This window comes from Gopherus flavomarginatus, unplaced genomic scaffold, assembly GCF_025201925.1.
Source record: "Gopherus flavomarginatus isolate rGopFla2 unplaced genomic scaffold, rGopFla2.mat.asm mat_scaffold_34_arrow_ctg1, whole genome shotgun sequence".
In the NCBI taxonomy this organism is placed as follows: domain Eukaryota; kingdom Metazoa; phylum Chordata; order Testudines; family Testudinidae; genus Gopherus; species Gopherus flavomarginatus.
Window position 1 is genome coordinate 6,405,267 of NW_026115061.1, and position 16,628 is coordinate 6,421,894.

Here is a 16,628-nt window from a genome sequence, read left to right on the forward strand (position 1 = left end):
TGGTGGCCTCCCTGTCTGTGCTACGGAGACCAGGCTGTCACAACCCTGTGCTGGAGGAGGTCTTTCCATCGCTTTAGGCCCATCGCCTCCCCGAAAGCCCTTAGCTACGCTGGGGGTTAGGGCGGCGTGCGTCGCCCAGGAGCAGGTTTCCCTTTTGCGCACCCCTGACAGACGGAGCTGTTCTGACTTAACTCTTCAGGACGCTCCAACCCTCGGGCCTGGTCTGCACGGGGAACGTAAATCGACGCGGCTACGTCAGTCCGCGCCTTGGTCGGAAGAATTCTTCCGTCGACCTAGCTCCCGTCTTTCGGGGAGGTGGATGGCCTGCACCAACGAGGAAAGCCCTCTCCAGGACCCTTCTCCGGGAACAGTGCCCTTCCATTTGGGGAGATTATGCTGCTTCAAAAGAGAGAAATGGTTTAACTGGGTTTCTCTGTGAGAAGGTTGACTTTGTCTTGCTTCCCTCGTGGCTCCTTACAGCAGTTGTGTTGTGAAATCTTTAGGGTTTGACGTCATTTATGATGAAATCTTGCTGTAACTTTCTTCTAATTTTGAATGAGTAACTAGACCTGAGCTTTTTGGTGTGTTATCGGAGGATTGTTTAAAACCCTGGGATTCCACTTTCTGCTGCCTTTCCATTACATTTCCTCTGAAAGCCCACTCAAAGCCTCCACTTCCCACATAACTCTCTCAAACATGCAGTCATCAGGCATACAGAAGAGGCTTCCGGTTTCACTCCGTACCAGTCCAGTTCCTTGCTGTTTCCTGTCTAACCACTGCACGCATATGGTATCCCCTCCCTACCCGGAGCTGCTTCCCGGCTTTTGCGATCAGGACAGGAAAACGAGAATGGAGAGGTAAGCTGTGCAGGGAACTCTTCCTCAGCTTGCCCTCCACTCCCCAAGGGCCTTTCGGGGTCTTCTACGGACTTCAGGTTTCATTTGATTTCCAAGGTTTGTGGTCTCATTAATTAGCCCTCTCTCCTAATGCAGGGATCCTACGTGTCAGACCAAAGATCGATGGCCCAAAAGAGCTAAGAAACAGAAATACAACTGAGCGCTAGGGGTTACGTTCAGAGGAGCATCCAGAATCTGACTGTGCCCTGGCATGTTCAACGCTGCCGAAAAGAAGGAGCTCGTCAGGTCCCTCTGCTAGCACCCAAATCTGGTGTCTAGTCAGTCTGCTGGTGTGATGCAGTAGGGACTGTCTGTGTGGGGAGTGGGAGAGCAAGGGAGGACTTTAGGGGATGGACAATGCCAGGGCCTGTAACCTGAGCTAGGTAAGGGAGGGGAAAGGTCAACCCCTTTGCCCGGGAAGGGGACAAAGGAAGGGGGTGGCAGGAGGGAAGCAGTTTGAGTTTGGGCTTGGGGCTGTGTGGGCGGAATTCAGGGTATCCTAGCGAGGATCCAAGCACCCTGAAAGCCCAGACGGACTCGATGGAGGGGTCCTGACTGTGTCTGCAAGCCCTGCTGTAACCTGTGTTCCTGTTGTCCAATAAACCTTCTGTTTTACTGGCTGGCTAAGAGTCACTGTGGGTCCCAGGAAGAGGGGTGCAGGGCCGGACTCCCCCACACTCCGTGACAGCTGGGAAATAAGGAAAAGGAAATGAATAAAGAAGTCAGGCAGTAACAAGGAAATGAAGAGGTTTGTCGAACGGGTTCTGTCTGATTTACCATCTTCCCAGCTCCCCGTCCAAGTTAAAGACCTAGCCCAGTATCCTGTCTTCTGACCGCGGCCAATGCCAGGCACCCCAGAGGGAATGACCAGAACGGGGAATCATCAAGTGCTCCATCCCCTGGCGCCCATACCCAGCTTCTGGCAAACAGGGGTTAGCTAGAAATACCGCTGGCGAAGCGTCATAGATGGAACTATCCTCCAGAAAGGTATCTAGTGCTTTTTGGAACCCTGTTATAGTCTTGGCATTCGCGACATCCTCTGGCAAAGAGTTCCACAGGTTGACTGTGTGGTGCGTGAAGAAATACTTCCTTCTGTTTGTTTTAAAGCTGCGGCCTATTAATTTTATTTGGTGACACCCCCCACCCCCAGTTCGTGCCTTATGAGAAGGAGTAAATAACTCTTCCTGATTTACTTTCTCCACACCGGTCACGGTTTTATAGACCTCCGTCGTATCCCCCTATAGTCGTCTCTTTTCCAAGATGAAAAGTCCCAATCTTATTAATCCCTTCTTAGACGGAAGCTGGTCCATATCCCCTCATCATCTTTGTTGTCCTTTTCGGAATCTTTCCCATTCCAATATATCTTTTTTGAGATTGGGGCGACCGCATCAGCGCGCAGTATTCAAGGTGTGGGAGTAGCATGGATTGATATTGAGGCGATATGACAGTTTCTGTCTTCTTACCTATCCCTTTCTTAATGATTCCCGAGACTCCGCTGCACACTGAGTGGATGTTTTCAGAGACCTATCCACAATGCCTCCCAGAACTCTTTCTCGCGTGGTAACAGCTAATTTAGACCCCGTCGTTTTATAGGGAGAGTTGGGATTCTGTTTTCCAGTGTGCATGACTTTGCACTTAAGAGCACCGCCCTTCATCTGCCATTCTCTTGTCCCGTCACCCAGTTTTGTGAGATCTCTTTGTGGCTCTCTGCAGTCTGCTTGGGACTTAACTATCCTGAGCAATTTTGTATCATCCGCAAAATTTGCCACCTCACTGTTTACCCCTTTCCCCAGATCATTTATGAGTAAGTTGAACAGTACTGCTCCCAGTACAGACACCTGGGGATAAGAGAGGGAAGATCCTCTTCTGACACTGGCAGACCAGGGGCCAGCTCATGCCAAGGCCCCTAGGCCTTACTGAAAAGTGACAAACGCATGGCTGGTAACTAGTCTTGCTCAGCTGTTTGTTAGTGCTGTTAAAAGAGGCATTAGCTTTATAGAAGTATGTTTAGAGTTTATGACAAGCTCGTGAGTTGCTGCATGCATTCTTCTCACCTATAATAGCCATAGCCCATGTTGTAAGGTGATCTATAAGCGTTGGCACTAAAGCTGTAAACCCCCTTGCCGCCACCCCGCCACCAGTCAGGAGCGAAGCATTACCAAGTGTGAAACGCTACCTTACCAGAAGAAGCGTCATCTCCTTTCCAACAAGAGAAAGCCTCGACTGAGACATCAGACAAGCCGCTGTGGATCATCTGTGGACAAAAGACTTGGTTGATTGCTCCCCCTCACACACCCACGAGGTGGCAGAGACCTGCACAAACACTTGCCCCCATCAGCTTAAGCTCTGGGCGAATGGAATAAAAAACCCTGTCAGGAAGAAACTGTTGTCCCCACCCGCGATGCTGCTTGGACTTCAGGGAGACGGCACGCCTTCTAAGCATAAGCAAGGGCTCCCGGCTCTTGGGCTAGGGTTAGCCCTAAAGGACGTACAGAGTTTGCGTGTTACAGCAGCGTCTACTACACCTGGGTGGCAAGATAGAGTCAGGGTGCCCAAGGGGGCTGTCTGTGACTAAATGGAAAGGCTGTTCTAGTGCCTGAGGAGATCACACTTGATACTTGGTGGGTGAGATCAAAGTGTGGAACACACAACCGTGAGGAACCCCTCTGCATGCCAGCCCCAGGTGCCGGGGGCTCCTGCTCCCTGGGGCTCTCGCTGCACTAGAAAGGTAAGTTTCTAGCTTGCCTGGTTCAGAAAACCGGAAGGGAAAGCTAGAGAACCCACATTACATTTTTGTTTTAAAAAATGAATCCTCATGATTTGTAAGCCACTGTCGTGATTTTGGGGATTTTCCAATAGTGAGGGTGGCAATAATGAGCAGTTAAGGATTATTATTTAGCATTTAGATTACAGTAGGTTCGAGGGAAGGGGAGAAATCAGGATTGGGGCCCCTGTGTGCCAGGTGCAGCACGACACCTAGGGCCTTGTCTCGATCTTACCAACCAAGATACAGAGAACGTAGGTCGGGTGGGGAGAAGTCTGTGTAAGTCATGCAGTTGTTGATATACACCTAATCTCAAATATTACCAATCCCCCACCCCAAGAAAAACAAAAACAAAAAAACAACCATCTCCCCAAGAGACCCAGAGTCTGGAAAGCATTTGTCCCTCATACCGTTGAAAAGGCTCACAGCAGAAAGAAGGAGTCCTGCTTCTTAAATAATTCTCTAGCAAGAGAAAGAAGAACCTCTCACATCTGCAGACTCACAAAACACTTCCAAGAAACCGTAACTGTATTGGTGTTTATCACAAAGAAAGAAAAACCGCTAAAGACACCAGATTTTGCTGCTATTGAAAAAAGATCTGCTTGAAAAAACCGTCACCACAGCTCAACTCTTTTCTGTTTTTCTCTGCCAGAAGTTTCTCCCCTAAAGGAGATACAGCGTTCCTGGAAGCACTGCACTACCAGGTCCATACATGGGGCAGACAAAGCAAGCTTCTTCTCTAACCCTCCTCCTTTCAAACAACCAAGCTAATCTACAGTCCTCACATCAAGGACCTACCTATCAGAGATTAAACTGATAAGAACACATTTAAAAGCTTATTAGAAAATGTTTAAATAAAAATGAGCTGCAGAGAAGCAAGGCTGACACTCTGCCACGCACGCACGCACACCCCTGCGCCCACCCATTTCTACCTCACCAGGACGAGCTCCCAGACACGCAACAAACACCGTAACTAGGGAACTCTACGTGAGACTCACTTCCCCGAAATGACTCCAGTGGAAGAATTCAAAGCAAGAACCCTTAACGCACAATTCTGTTCAAAGACAGACAAGTCTTGCAGACGCCTTCCTCTCGCTGGTTTCCCCTCTATACTCCTAATTTCCATAAAGCCACCCACTGACCTGTGACTACCAATTTCTCACTGTTAACTCTTACAGCAAACCAGGGCAAAGAAAGCCTATGCAAGCGCTGTTCCGCAGCCCCGATGCTCTTTTCTGCTCCTTCCCACCGAACTATCTCAAACATACAGTCAATTGCATCAAAGCAATTCCTCGCTATTTGGGGCATTGGTGCCCCTTAGTCCCTCTGAGGTGATGGGCTGGTTCCTTCTGGCCTTAAACGCTAGGAATCTGACTCAAAGTGCCACAACCTTCCTCCTCTTCTGCTCCTATGAACTATCCCTCATCTGGGCAAAAGGTTTGAAAACACTGGTGTTTTCCCAACAGGAAAGGGATGGACAATTTCTCTTCTGTGGGGAGACGAGGGAAACTATGCAATCACCTTCTGGAAGGTATATTAAGGAGGGTGGCGTAAGAACCCTCACGGACTACATTAAGAGAGCAGCTCTTTAACTGACCTTCCAACAATGACAAACTAAAATCTGCAAGAGCAGCCTTTCCACTCAGGGGCCCAATAACAAGCTGTTGCCAATAACTAACGGCAGAGTTACAAATGACTCCAAACCATCCACTCTTAGGACAAACCAAACCTTAACACGAACAACAACGCATTTATTTGCTGCTCTTCAACCGTGATAACCAAAAACTTCCAAAACCGAAGAGCCAGCGGAATACCCATCACAAAAGTGTCCCCTGCTAGACAGGAAGCCATCTCACTAACACGATCAGCTGAAAATAAAATAATGGAACAGTAATTCCCAAACAGTCATTTTCACAGCTCTGAGTTGTTTATAGGAAAGCTCGAGCTACTGACACCAGTTCAGGTAGCCCCCTTCTGTTCTTTTTCACAACAGGGAACAGCCTCACCAAAGCAAAGCCTCCAAAAATTGGCTACAAACTCATAGATGTTCCTCTCCACGGAAATCTTTAGTAAAAGGCGAAAGATTTATACGAACTGAAGAGAAAGCAGAGTACATAGAAAACAGGGCAGAGGCGCTGCCAGGGCAACCGCGTATGCTACCACAAGTCAGGGTGAGTACTCTCACAGCCCGCTAAACTGCAGAGCTTTTAGAGGAAATGGAATTGAACCGATTGATAGCCCGAGTTGGATCATCAGAACCGGGAACACAGGGAGCAAAACCAGCCCCTTGACCAGGGACTCGCTTCGCTGCGCGCAATGCTCTGTGAGTATGCAAATAAGATGCTCCGGCCGTCTCCGGCGTTCAAAGGAGACTTTTCTCCGGGCTGTCTCTGCTCCTTCCCCAGCTGGGCGGAGATTGGGATGCGGCGAGGGTGGGGAAGCTGCTCTCCTGAGACAGTCCCGCTGATGCCCAGGCGCATGGAGGACGGAGCCCGGACGAGAGGCCAGAGGGCACTTGGCCCGCAGCTAAAATCCGGAGCAAAAGCACACGCTTTGCCAAGGAACAGGAGCCGGGATCTCGGACATGAGATTCTATCTGCCGGCCGGGGTGTGACCCCGCGTTGTACCTGCTGCTTGGTCTGCCTCTGCTGCAAAGTAGCTCGCCTCAGATCCTTGGGGTTTGCTGAGCTGCAGCTCACCTTGATGCACGGGAACAGCTTAAAAATCATGGACTCTCAGGGTTGGAAGGGACCTCAGGAGGTCATCTAGTCCAACCCAATCCCCAACTAAATCATCCCAGCCAGGGCTTTGTCAAGCCTGACCTTGAAAACCTCTAAGGAAGGAGATTCCACCACCTCCATTGGAATAGGGAACCCATTCCAATGCTTCACCACCCTCCTCGTGAAAAAGGCTTTTCCTAATATCCAACCTCCACCTTCCCCACCACAACTTGGGACCATTGCTCCTTGTTCTGTCATCTGGCACCACTGAGAACAGTCTAGATCCATCCTCTTTGGAACCCCCTTTCAGGTAGTTGGAAGTAGCGATCAATCCCCCCTCATTCTTCTCTTCTGCAGACTAAACAATCCCAGTTCCCTCAGCCTCTCCTCATAAGTCATGTCTTCCAGCCCCCGCCCACCCGCCCCCAATCATTTTTCTTGCCCTAGGCTGGACTCTTTTCAGTTTTTCCACGTCCTTCTTGTAGTGTGGGGCCCAAAACTGGACACGGTACTCCAGATGAGGCCTCACCAATGTCGAATAGAAGGGAACGATCACGTCTCTCGATCTGCTGGCAATGCCCCTACGTATACAGTCCAAAATGCCGTTAGCCTTCTTGGCAACAAGGGCATACCGTCGACTCATAGGCAGCTTCTCCTCCACTGTAACCCCTGGGTCCTTTTCTGCAGAACTGCTGCCTAGCCATTCGGTCCCTAGTCTGGAGCAGCACGTGGGATTCTTCCGTCCTAAGTGTAGGACTGGGCACTTGTCCTTGTTGAACCTCATCAGGTGTCTTTTGGCCCAATCCTCTAATTTGTCTAGGTCCCTCTGTATCCTACCCCTACCCTCCAGCGTATCGACCGCTCCTCCCAGTTTAGTGTCATCTGCAAACTTGCTGAGAGGGCAGTCCACGCCATCCTCCAGAACATTAATGAAGATATTGAACACAATCGGCCCCAGGACCGACCCCTGGGGCACGCCGCTTGATATCGGCTGCCAATTAGACGTGGAGCCATCGATCACTACCCGTTGAACCCGACGACCTAGCCAGCTTTCTCTCCACCTTATAGTCCATTCATCCAGCCCATACTTCTTGAACTTGCCGACAAGAATGCTGTGGGAGATGATTGTATCAAAAGCTTTGATAAAGTCAAGGAATAACACCTCCATTGCTTTCCCCTCATCCCCAGACCCACTTATCTCCTCACAGAAGGCAATTCGGTTAGTCAGGCGTGACTTGCCCTTGCTGAATCCATGCTGACTGCTGCTGATCACTTGCCTCTCCTCTGAGTGCTTCAGAATTGATTCCTCGAGGACCTGCTCCATGATTTTTCCAGGGACTGAGGTGAGGCTGATTGGCCTGTAGTTCCCCGCATCCTCCTTCTTTCTTCCCTTTTTTAACGATGGGCACTACATTAGCCTTTTTCCAGTCATCCGGGACCTCCCCCGATCACCATGAGTTTTCAAAGATAATAGCCAATGGCCCTGCAATTACACCCGCCAACTCTTTTAGCACCCTGGGATGCAGCGCATCCAGCCCCACGGATTCGTGCTCCCCCAGCTTTTCTAAATAGTCTCAAACCACTTCTTTCTCCACAGGGGGCTGGTCACCTCCTCTCCATGCTGTGCTGCCCAGTGCAGCAGTCTGGGAGCAGATTTTGTTCGTGAAGACGGGGGCGGGGCGGGGGAAAGCATTGAGTACCTTAGCTTTTTCCACATCCTCTGTCACTAGGTCGCCTCTCTCATTCAGTATGGGGCCCACAGTTTCCTTGACTTTCTTCTTGTTGCTAACATACCTGAAGAAACCCTTCTTCTTGTTACCCTTAACATCTCTTGCTAGCTGCAACTCCAAGCCTGAGTTGCCCTTCCTAATTTCGCTCCTGCCTTCCCGAGCAATAGTTTTATACCCTTCCCTGGCCATTTGTCTAATCTTCCACTCCTTCGGACGGCGCTGCCTGCCAGTGCACTCAGCCTCACTTGGCAGGTAACAAAAGGGATGGAGTGGCCTTCCAGTTTCTGGAGAGTGGCTGACAACACCCGACCTTCTGCACTGAGGAGAAACTGAAGTGAGACAAGGCAGGGGAGGTCGTTCTTGTATTGGACCAACTTCCGGTGGGGAGAGAGAGCAGCAAAATGCAAGCTGCACTCTTTCCCCAGCAGCAGCTGGTCAATGTGGTCTCTCTGATAGCCTGGATGCCTGGGACGAGACCCGGCTACAACTCCAGGGCGCAAGAGTCATGGCCCGAGCAGGCAGGGGGAGGGGGCCCGAGCGGAGGGGCGGAGTCGCGTGAGCGTGTATGCAGATCTGTGTGCGAGCAGAGCATTGTCGGAGCGGAGGCAGGCGGCCCGGCAGGGCCCGACTTTGGCCCCGGGAGCTCGGCGTGGAGAAGGGAGGGGCCTCGGGGACGCGGCGGGGCATCTGTCGGCAGTGGGGGCCGGTGTGGGCGAGGCCAGGGGGTTGGGGCGTGGCGGTCCGCCCCGTGTCTTAGAAGTCTGGGGAGAGCGAGGGCGGGCGGCAGCTGGGCAGTAGGACCTCATACTTACCTGGCAGGGGAAATACTGTGATCACGAAGGTGGTTTTCCCAGGGTGAGGCTCATCCATTGCACTGCGGGTGTGTTGACCCCTGCGATTTCCCCAAATGGGGGAAACTCGACTGCATAATTTGTGGTAGTGGGGGACTGCGTTCGCGCTCTCCCCTGGCGATTGGTTGAAAAGACAGGAAAACGAGATGCCTTGGGGAGTGCTGCTCAGTGGCCTGGGGATGCTTGGTCCAGCGTGCAGCTGTGTGGTTGGTTTTGACAAAAGCGGTTTTGCTCTCCTGTCTTTGTGACGGCTCTCTTCTGCAGGTCCTGTAGCTTTTGGCACCTTTGTTCTTGCCCCTGATGATGGGGCCAAGGGAGAAGAAGCAAAGCTCAGCTCTGAAACTTTCCCTGTGGCTTGCAAAGCTCTGTGCTTTCTTGACTTTCCCTGGTCTTTTGCAGCTCATCTGCTCTCTAGTCTGCTTTTGCGGGGGGGCTTGGGCCAATGCCTTCTTTTGCTCTAAGGGGAGCTGCCCGCCCGCCTGCTCTGCTTCTTTCCCTGCTTGTAGCTTCTTGCCTGGCCCTCCTTCTTGGGCTCTTCCTCCTTTGACGGGAGGACGGCCTGTCCCAAAGGCCTGTCCCGCCCGGTCCCCTCATCCAACAGGCAGCCTCGCCCCCTGCCCTGGGGCCGCTTTGGCTTTTGCTGTCTGTTCCTGTCTCTTGGTGGCCTCCCTGTCTGTGCTACGGAGACCAGGCTGTCACAACCCTGTGCTGGAGGAGGTCTTTCCATCGCTTTAGGCCCATCGCCTCCCCGAAAGCCCTTAGCTACGCTGGGGGTTAGGGCGGCGTGCGTCGCCCAGGAGCAGGTTTCCCTTTTGCGCACCCCTGACAGACGGAGCTGTTCTGACTTAACTCTTCGGGACGCTCCAACCCTCGGGCCTGGTCTGCACGGGGAACGTAAATCGACGCGGCTACGTCAGTCCGCGCCTTGGTCGGAAGAATTCTTCCGTCGACCTAGCTCCCGTCTTTCGGGGAGGTGGATGGCCTGCACCAACGAGGAAAGCCCTCTCCAGGACCCTTCTCCGGGAACAGTGCCCTTCCATTTGGGGAGATTATGCTGCTTCAAAAGAGAGAAATGGTTTAACTGGGTTTCTCTGTGAGAAGGTTGACTTTGTCTTGCTTCCCTCGTGGCTCCTTACAGCAGTTGTGTTGTGAAATCTTTAGGGTTTGACGTCATTTATGATGAAATCTTGCTGTAACTTTCTTCTAATTTTGAATGAGTAACTAGACCTGAGCTTTTTGGTGTGTTATCGGAGGATTGTTTAAAACCCTGGGATTCCACTTTCTGCTGCCTTTCCATTACATTTCCTCTGAAAGCCCACTCAAAGCCTCCACTTCCCACATAACTCTCTCAAACATGCAGTCATCAGGCATACAGAAGAGGCTTCCGGTTTCACTCCGTACCAGTCCAGTTCCTTGCTGTTTCCTGTCTAACCACTGCACGCATATGGTATCCCCTCCCTACCCGGAGCTGCTTCCCGGCTTTTGCGATCAGGACAGGAAAACGAGAATGGAGAGGTAAGCTGTGCAGGGAACTCTTCCTCAGCTTGCCCTCCACTCCCCAAGGGCCTTTCGGGGTCTTCTACGGACTTCAGGTTTCATTTGATTTCCAAGGTTTGTGGTCTCATTAATTAGCCCTCTCTCCTAATGCAGGGATCCTACGTGTCAGACCAAAGATCGATGGCCCAAAAGAGCTAAGAAACAGAAATACAACTGTAAAAGCAGCAAAGAATCCTGTGGCACCTTATAGAGTAACAGACGTTTTGGAGCATGAGCTTTCGTGGGTGAATACCCACTTCCTCAGATGCATGTAATGGAAATATCCAGGGGCAGGTATATATATGTGTGCTAGCAAGCAAGCTAGAGATAACGAGGTCAGTTCAATCAGGGAGGATGAGGCCCTGTTCTAGCAGTTGAGGTGTGAAAACCAAGAGAGGAGAAACTGTTTCTGTAATTGGCAAGCCATTCACAGTCTTTGTTCAATCCTGAGCTGATGGTGTCAAATTTGCAGATGAACTGAAGCTCAGCAGTTTCTCTTTGAAGTCTGGTCCTGAAGTTTTTTTGCTGCAGGATGGCCACCTTAAGGTCTGCTATAGTGTGGCCAGGGAGGTTGAAGTGCTCTCCTACAGGTTTTTGTATATTGCCATTCCTAATGTCTGATTTGTGTCCATTTATCCTTTTCCGTAGAGACTGTCCAGTTTGGCCGATGTACATAGCAGAGGGGCATTGCTGGCATATGATGGCGTATATTACATTGGTGGATGTGCAGGTGAATGAACCAGTGATGGTGTGGCTGATCTGGTTAGGTCCTGTGATGGTGTCGCTGGTGTAGATATGTGGGCAGAGTTGGCATCGAGGTTTGTTGCATGGATTGGTTCCTGAGCTAGAGTTATTATGGTGTGGTGTGCAGTGACTGGTGAGAATATTTTTCAGGTTGGCAGGTTGTCTGTGGGCAAGGATAGGCCTGCCACCCAAGGCCTGTGAAAGTGTGGGATCATTGTCCAGGATGGGTTGTAGATCCTTGATGATGCGTTGGAGGGGTTTTAGCTGGGGGCTGTATGTGATGGCCAGTGGAGTCCTGTTGGTTTTTCTCTTGGGTTTGTCTTGCAGTAGGAGGCTTCTGGGTACACGTCTGGCTCTGTTGATCTGTTTCCTTATTTCCTCGTGCGGGTATTGTAGTTTTGAGAATGCTTGGTGGAGATTTTGTAGGTGTTGGTCTCTGTCTGAGGGGTCAGAGCAGATGCGGTTGTACCTCAGTGCTTGGCTGTAGACAATGGATCGTGTGATGTGCCCGGGATGGAAGCTGGAGGCATGAAGGTAGGCATAGCGGTCGGTGGGTTTTCGATATAGGGTGGTGTTAATGTGACCATACAACTGAGCGCTAGGGGTTACGTTCAGAGGAGCATCCAGAATCTGACTGTGCCCTGGCATGTTCAACGCTGCCGAAAAGAAGGAGCTCGTCAGGTCCCTCTGCTAGCACCCAAATCTGGTGTCTAGTCAGTCTGCTGGTGTGATGCAGTAGGGACTGTCTGTGTGGGGAGTGGGAGAGCAAGGGAGGACTTTAGGGGATGGACAATGCCAGGGCCTGTAACCTGAGCTAGGTAAGGGAGGGGAAAGGTCAACCACTTTGCCCGGGAAGGGGACAAAGGAAGGGGGGTGGCAGGAGGGAAGCAGTTTGAGTTTGGGCTTGGGGCTGTGTGGGCGGAATTCAGGGTGTCCTAGCTAGGATCCAAGCACCCTGAAAGCCCAGACGGACTCGATGGAGGGGTCCTGACTGTGTCTGCAAGCCCTGCTGTAACCTGTGTTCCTGTTGTCCAATAAACCTTCTGTTTTACTGGCTGGCTAAGAGTCACTGTGGGTCCCAGGAAGAGGGGTGCAGGGCCGGACTCCCCCACACTCCGTGACAGCTGGGAAATAAGGAAAAGGAAATGAATAAAGAAGTCAGGCAGTAACAAGGAAATGAAGAGGTTTGTCGAACGGGTTCTGTCTGATTTACCATCTTCCCAGCTCCCCGTCCAAGTTAAAGACCTAGCCCAGTATCCTGTCTTCTGACCGCGGCCAATGCCAGGCGCCCCAGAGGGAATGACCAGAACGGGGAATCATCAAGTGCTCCATCCCCTGGCGCCCATACCCAGCTTCTGGCAAACAGGGGTTAGCTAGAAATACCGCTGGCGAAGCGTCATAGATGGAACTATCCTCCAGAAAGGTATCTAGTGCTTTTTGGAACCCTGTTATAGTCTTGGCATTCGCGACATCCTCTGGCAAAGAGTTCCACAGGTTGACTGTGTGGTGCGTGAAGAAATACTTCCTTCTGTTTGTTTTAAAGCTGCGGCCTATTAATTTTATTTGGTGACACCCCCCACCCCCAGTTCGTGCCTTATGAGAAGGAGTAAATAACTCTTCCTGATTTACTTTCTCCACACCGGTCACGGTTTTATAGACCTCCGTCGTATCCCCCTATAGTCGTCTCTTTTCCAAGATGAAAAGTCCCAATCCTATTATTCCCTTCTTAGACGGAAGCTGGTCCATATCCCCTCATCATCTTTGTTGTCCTTTTCGGAATCTTTCCCATTCCAATATATCTTTTTTGAGATTGGGGCGACCGCATCAGCGCGCAGTATTCAAGGTGTGGGAGTAGCATGGATTGATATTGAGGCGATATGACAGTTTCTGTCTTCTTACCTATCCCTTTCTTAATGATTCCCGAGACTCCGCTGCACACTGAGTGGATGTTTTCAGAGACCTATCCACAATGCCTCCCAGAACTCTTTCTCGCGTGGTAACAGCTAATTTAGACCCCGTCGTTTTATAGGGAGAGTTGGGATTCTGTTTTCCAGTGTGCATGACTTTGCACTTAAGAGCACCGCCCTTCATCTGCCATTCTCTTGTCCCGTCACCCAGTTTTGTGAGATCTCTTTGTGGCTCTCTGCAGTCTGCTTGGGACTTAACTATCCTGAGCAATTTTGTATCATCCGCAAAATTTGCCACCTCACTGTTTACCCCTTTCCCCAGATCATTTATGAGTAAGTTGAACAGTACTGCTCCCAGTACAGACACCTGGGGATAAGAGAGGGAAGATCCTCTTCTGACACTGGCAGACCAGGGGCCAGCTCATGCCAAGGCCCCTAGGCCTTACTGAAAAGTGACAAACGCATGGCTGGTAACTAGTCTTGCTCAGCTGTTTGTTAGTGCTGTTAAAAGAGGCATTAGCTTTATAGAAGTATGTTTAGAGTTTATGACAAGCTCGTGAGTTGCTGCATGCATTCTTCTCACCTATAATAGCCATAGCCCATGTTGTAAGGTGATCTATAAGCGTTGGCACTAAAGCTGTAAACCCCCTTGCCGCCACCCCGCCACCAGTCAGGAGCGAAGCATTACCAAGTGTGAAACGCTACCTTACCAGAAGAAGCGTCATCTCCTTTCCAACAAGAGAAAGCCTCGACTGAGACATCAGACAAGCCGCTGTGGATCATCTGTGGACAAAAGACTTGGTTGATTGCTCCCCCTCACACACCCACGAGGTGGCAGAGACCTGCACAAACACTTGCCCCCATCAGCTTGAGCTCTGGGCGAATGGAATAAAAAACCCTGTCAGGAAGAAACTGTTGTCCCCACCCGCGATGCTGCTTGGACTTCAGGGAGACGGCACGCCTTCTAAGCATAAGCAAGGGCTCCCGGCTCTTGGGCTAGGGTTAGCCCTAAAGGACGTACAGAGTTTGCGTGTTACAGCAGCGTCTACTACACCTGGGTGGCAAGATAGAGTCAGGGTGCCCAAGGGGGCTGTCTGTGACTAAATGGAAAGGCTGTTCTAGTGCCTGAGGAGATCACACTTGATACTTGGTGGGTGAGATCAAAGTGTGGAACACACAACCGTGAGGAACCCCTCTGCATGCCAGCCCCAGGTGCCGGGGGCTCCTGCTCCCTGGGGCTCTCGCTGCACTAGAAAGGTAAGTTTCTAGCTTGCCTGGTTCAGAAAACCGGAAGGGAAAGCTAGAGAACCCACATTACATTTTTGTTTTAAAAAATGAATCCTCATGATTTGTAAGCCACTGTCGTGATTTTGGGGATTTTCCAATAGTGAGGGTGGCAATAATGAGCAGTTAAGGATTATTATTTAGCATTTAGATTACAGTAGGTTCGAGGGAAGGGGGAGAAATCAGGATTGGGGCCCCTGTGTGCCAGGTGCAGCACGACACCTAGGGCCTTGTCTCGATCTTACCAACCAAGATACAGAGAACGTAGGTCGGGTGGGGAGAAGTCTGTGTAAGTCATGCAGTTGTTGATATACACCTAATCTCAAATATTACCAATCCCCCACCCCAAGAAAAACAAAAACAAAAAAACAACCATCTCCCCAAGAGACCCAGAGTCTGGAAAGCATTTGTCCCTCATACCGTTGAAAAGGCTCACAGCAGAAAGAAGGAGTCCTGCTTCTTAAATAATTCTCTAGCAAGAGAAAGAAGAACCTCTCACATCTGCAGACTCACAAAACACTTCCAAGAAACCGTAACTGTATTGGTGTTTATCACAAAGAAAGAAAAACCGCTAAAGACACCAGATTTTGCTGCTATTGAAAAAAGATCTGCTTGAAAAAACCGTCACCACAGCTCAACTCTTTTCTGTTTTTCTCTGCCAGAAGTTTCTCCCCTAAAGGAGATACACCGTTCCTGGAAGCACTGCACTACCAGGTCCATACATGGGGCAGACAAAGCAAGCTTCTTCTCTAACCCTCCTCCTTTCAAACAACCAAGCTAATCTACAGTCCTCACATCAAGGACCTACCTATCAGAGATTAAACTGATAAGAACACATTTAAAAGCTTATTAGAAAATGTTTAAATAAAAATGAGCTGCAGAGAAGCAAGGCTGACACTCTGCCACGCACGCACGCACACCCCTGCGCCCACCCATTTCTACCTCACCAGGACGAGCTCCCAGACACGCAACAAACACCGTAACTAGGGAACTCTACGTGAGACTCACTTCCCCGAAATGACTCCAGTGGAAGAATTCAAAGCAAGAACCCTTAACGCACAATTCTGTTCAAAGACAGACAAGTCTTGCAGACGCCTTCCTCTCGCTGGTTTCCCCTCTATACTCCTAATTTCCATAAAGCCACCCACTGACCTGTGACTACCAATTTCTCACTGTTAACTCTTACAGCAAACCAGGGCAAAGAAAGCCTATGCAAGCGCTGTTCCGCAGCCCCGATGCTCTTTTCTGCTCCTTCCCACCGAACTATCTCAAACATACAGTCAATTGCATCAAAGCAATTCCTCGCTATTTGGGGCATTGGTGCCCCTTAGTCCCTCTGAGGTGATGGGCTGGTTCCTTCTGGCCTTAAACGCTAGGAATCTGACTCAAAGTGCCACAACCTTCCTCCTCTTCTGCTCCTATGAACTATCCCTCATCTGGGCAAAAGGTTTGAAAACACTGGTGTTTTCCCAACAGGAAAGGGATGGACAATTTCTCTTCTGTGGGGAGACGAGGGAAACTATGCAATCACCTTCTGGAAGGTATATTAAGGAGGGTGGCGTAAGAACCCTCACGGACTACATTAAGAGAGCAGCTCTTTAACTGACCTTCCAACAATGACAAACTAAAATCTGCAAGAGCAGCCTTTCCACTCAGGGGCCCAATAACAAGCTGTTGCCAATAACTAACGGCAGAGTTACAAATGACTCCAAACCATCCACTCTTAGGACAAACCAAACCTTAACACGAACAACAACGCATTTATTTGCTGCTCTTCAACCGTGATAACCAAAAACTTCCAAAACCGAAGAGCCAGCGGAATACCCATCACAAAAGAGTCCCCTGCTAGACAGGAAGCCATCTCACTAACACGATCAGCTGAAAATAAAATAATGGAACAGTAATTCCCAAACAGTCATTTTCACAGCTCTGAGTTGTTTATAGGAAAGCTCGAGCTACTGACACCAGTTCAGGTAGCCCCCTTCTGTTCTTTTTCACAACAGGGAACAGCCTCACCAAAGCAAAGCCTCCAAAAATTGGCTACAAACTCATAGATGTTCCTCTCCACGGAAATCTTTAGTAAAAGGCGAAAGATTTATACGAACTGAAGAGAAAGCAGAGTACATGGAAAACAGGGCAGAGGCGCTGCCAGGGCAACCGCGTATGCTACCACAAGTCAGGGTGAGTACTCTCACA

At 50.3% G+C, this 16,628-nt stretch overlaps 5 non-coding genes across 5 annotated transcripts; 1 reads left to right on the forward strand and 4 right to left on the reverse strand.

The window, feature by feature from the left end:
- Positions 1-4,327: 4,327 nt before the first annotated feature.
- On the reverse strand, positions 4,328-4,522 carry LOC127042246 (U2 spliceosomal RNA). Its single transcript, XR_007771897.1, has one exon. It is a non-coding gene; the product is annotated as a U2 spliceosomal RNA (small nuclear RNA).
- Positions 4,523-5,658: 1,136 nt separating this feature from the next.
- Positions 5,659-5,774, reverse strand: LOC127042251 (U5 spliceosomal RNA). The gene has a single exon (XR_007771901.1). It is a non-coding gene; the product is annotated as a U5 spliceosomal RNA (small nuclear RNA).
- A 3,140-nt stretch (positions 5,775-8,914) lies between these two features.
- Positions 8,915-9,078, forward strand: LOC127042241 (U1 spliceosomal RNA). The gene has a single exon (XR_007771892.1). It is a non-coding gene; the product is annotated as a U1 spliceosomal RNA (small nuclear RNA).
- A 6,031-nt stretch (positions 9,079-15,109) lies between these two features.
- LOC127042244 (U2 spliceosomal RNA) lies at positions 15,110-15,304 on the reverse strand. Its single transcript, XR_007771895.1, has one exon. It is a non-coding gene; the product is annotated as a U2 spliceosomal RNA (small nuclear RNA).
- A 1,136-nt stretch (positions 15,305-16,440) lies between these two features.
- LOC127042252 (U5 spliceosomal RNA) lies at positions 16,441-16,556 on the reverse strand. The gene has a single exon (XR_007771902.1). It is a non-coding gene; the product is annotated as a U5 spliceosomal RNA (small nuclear RNA).
- Between the last annotated feature and the right edge of the window lie 72 nt (positions 16,557-16,628).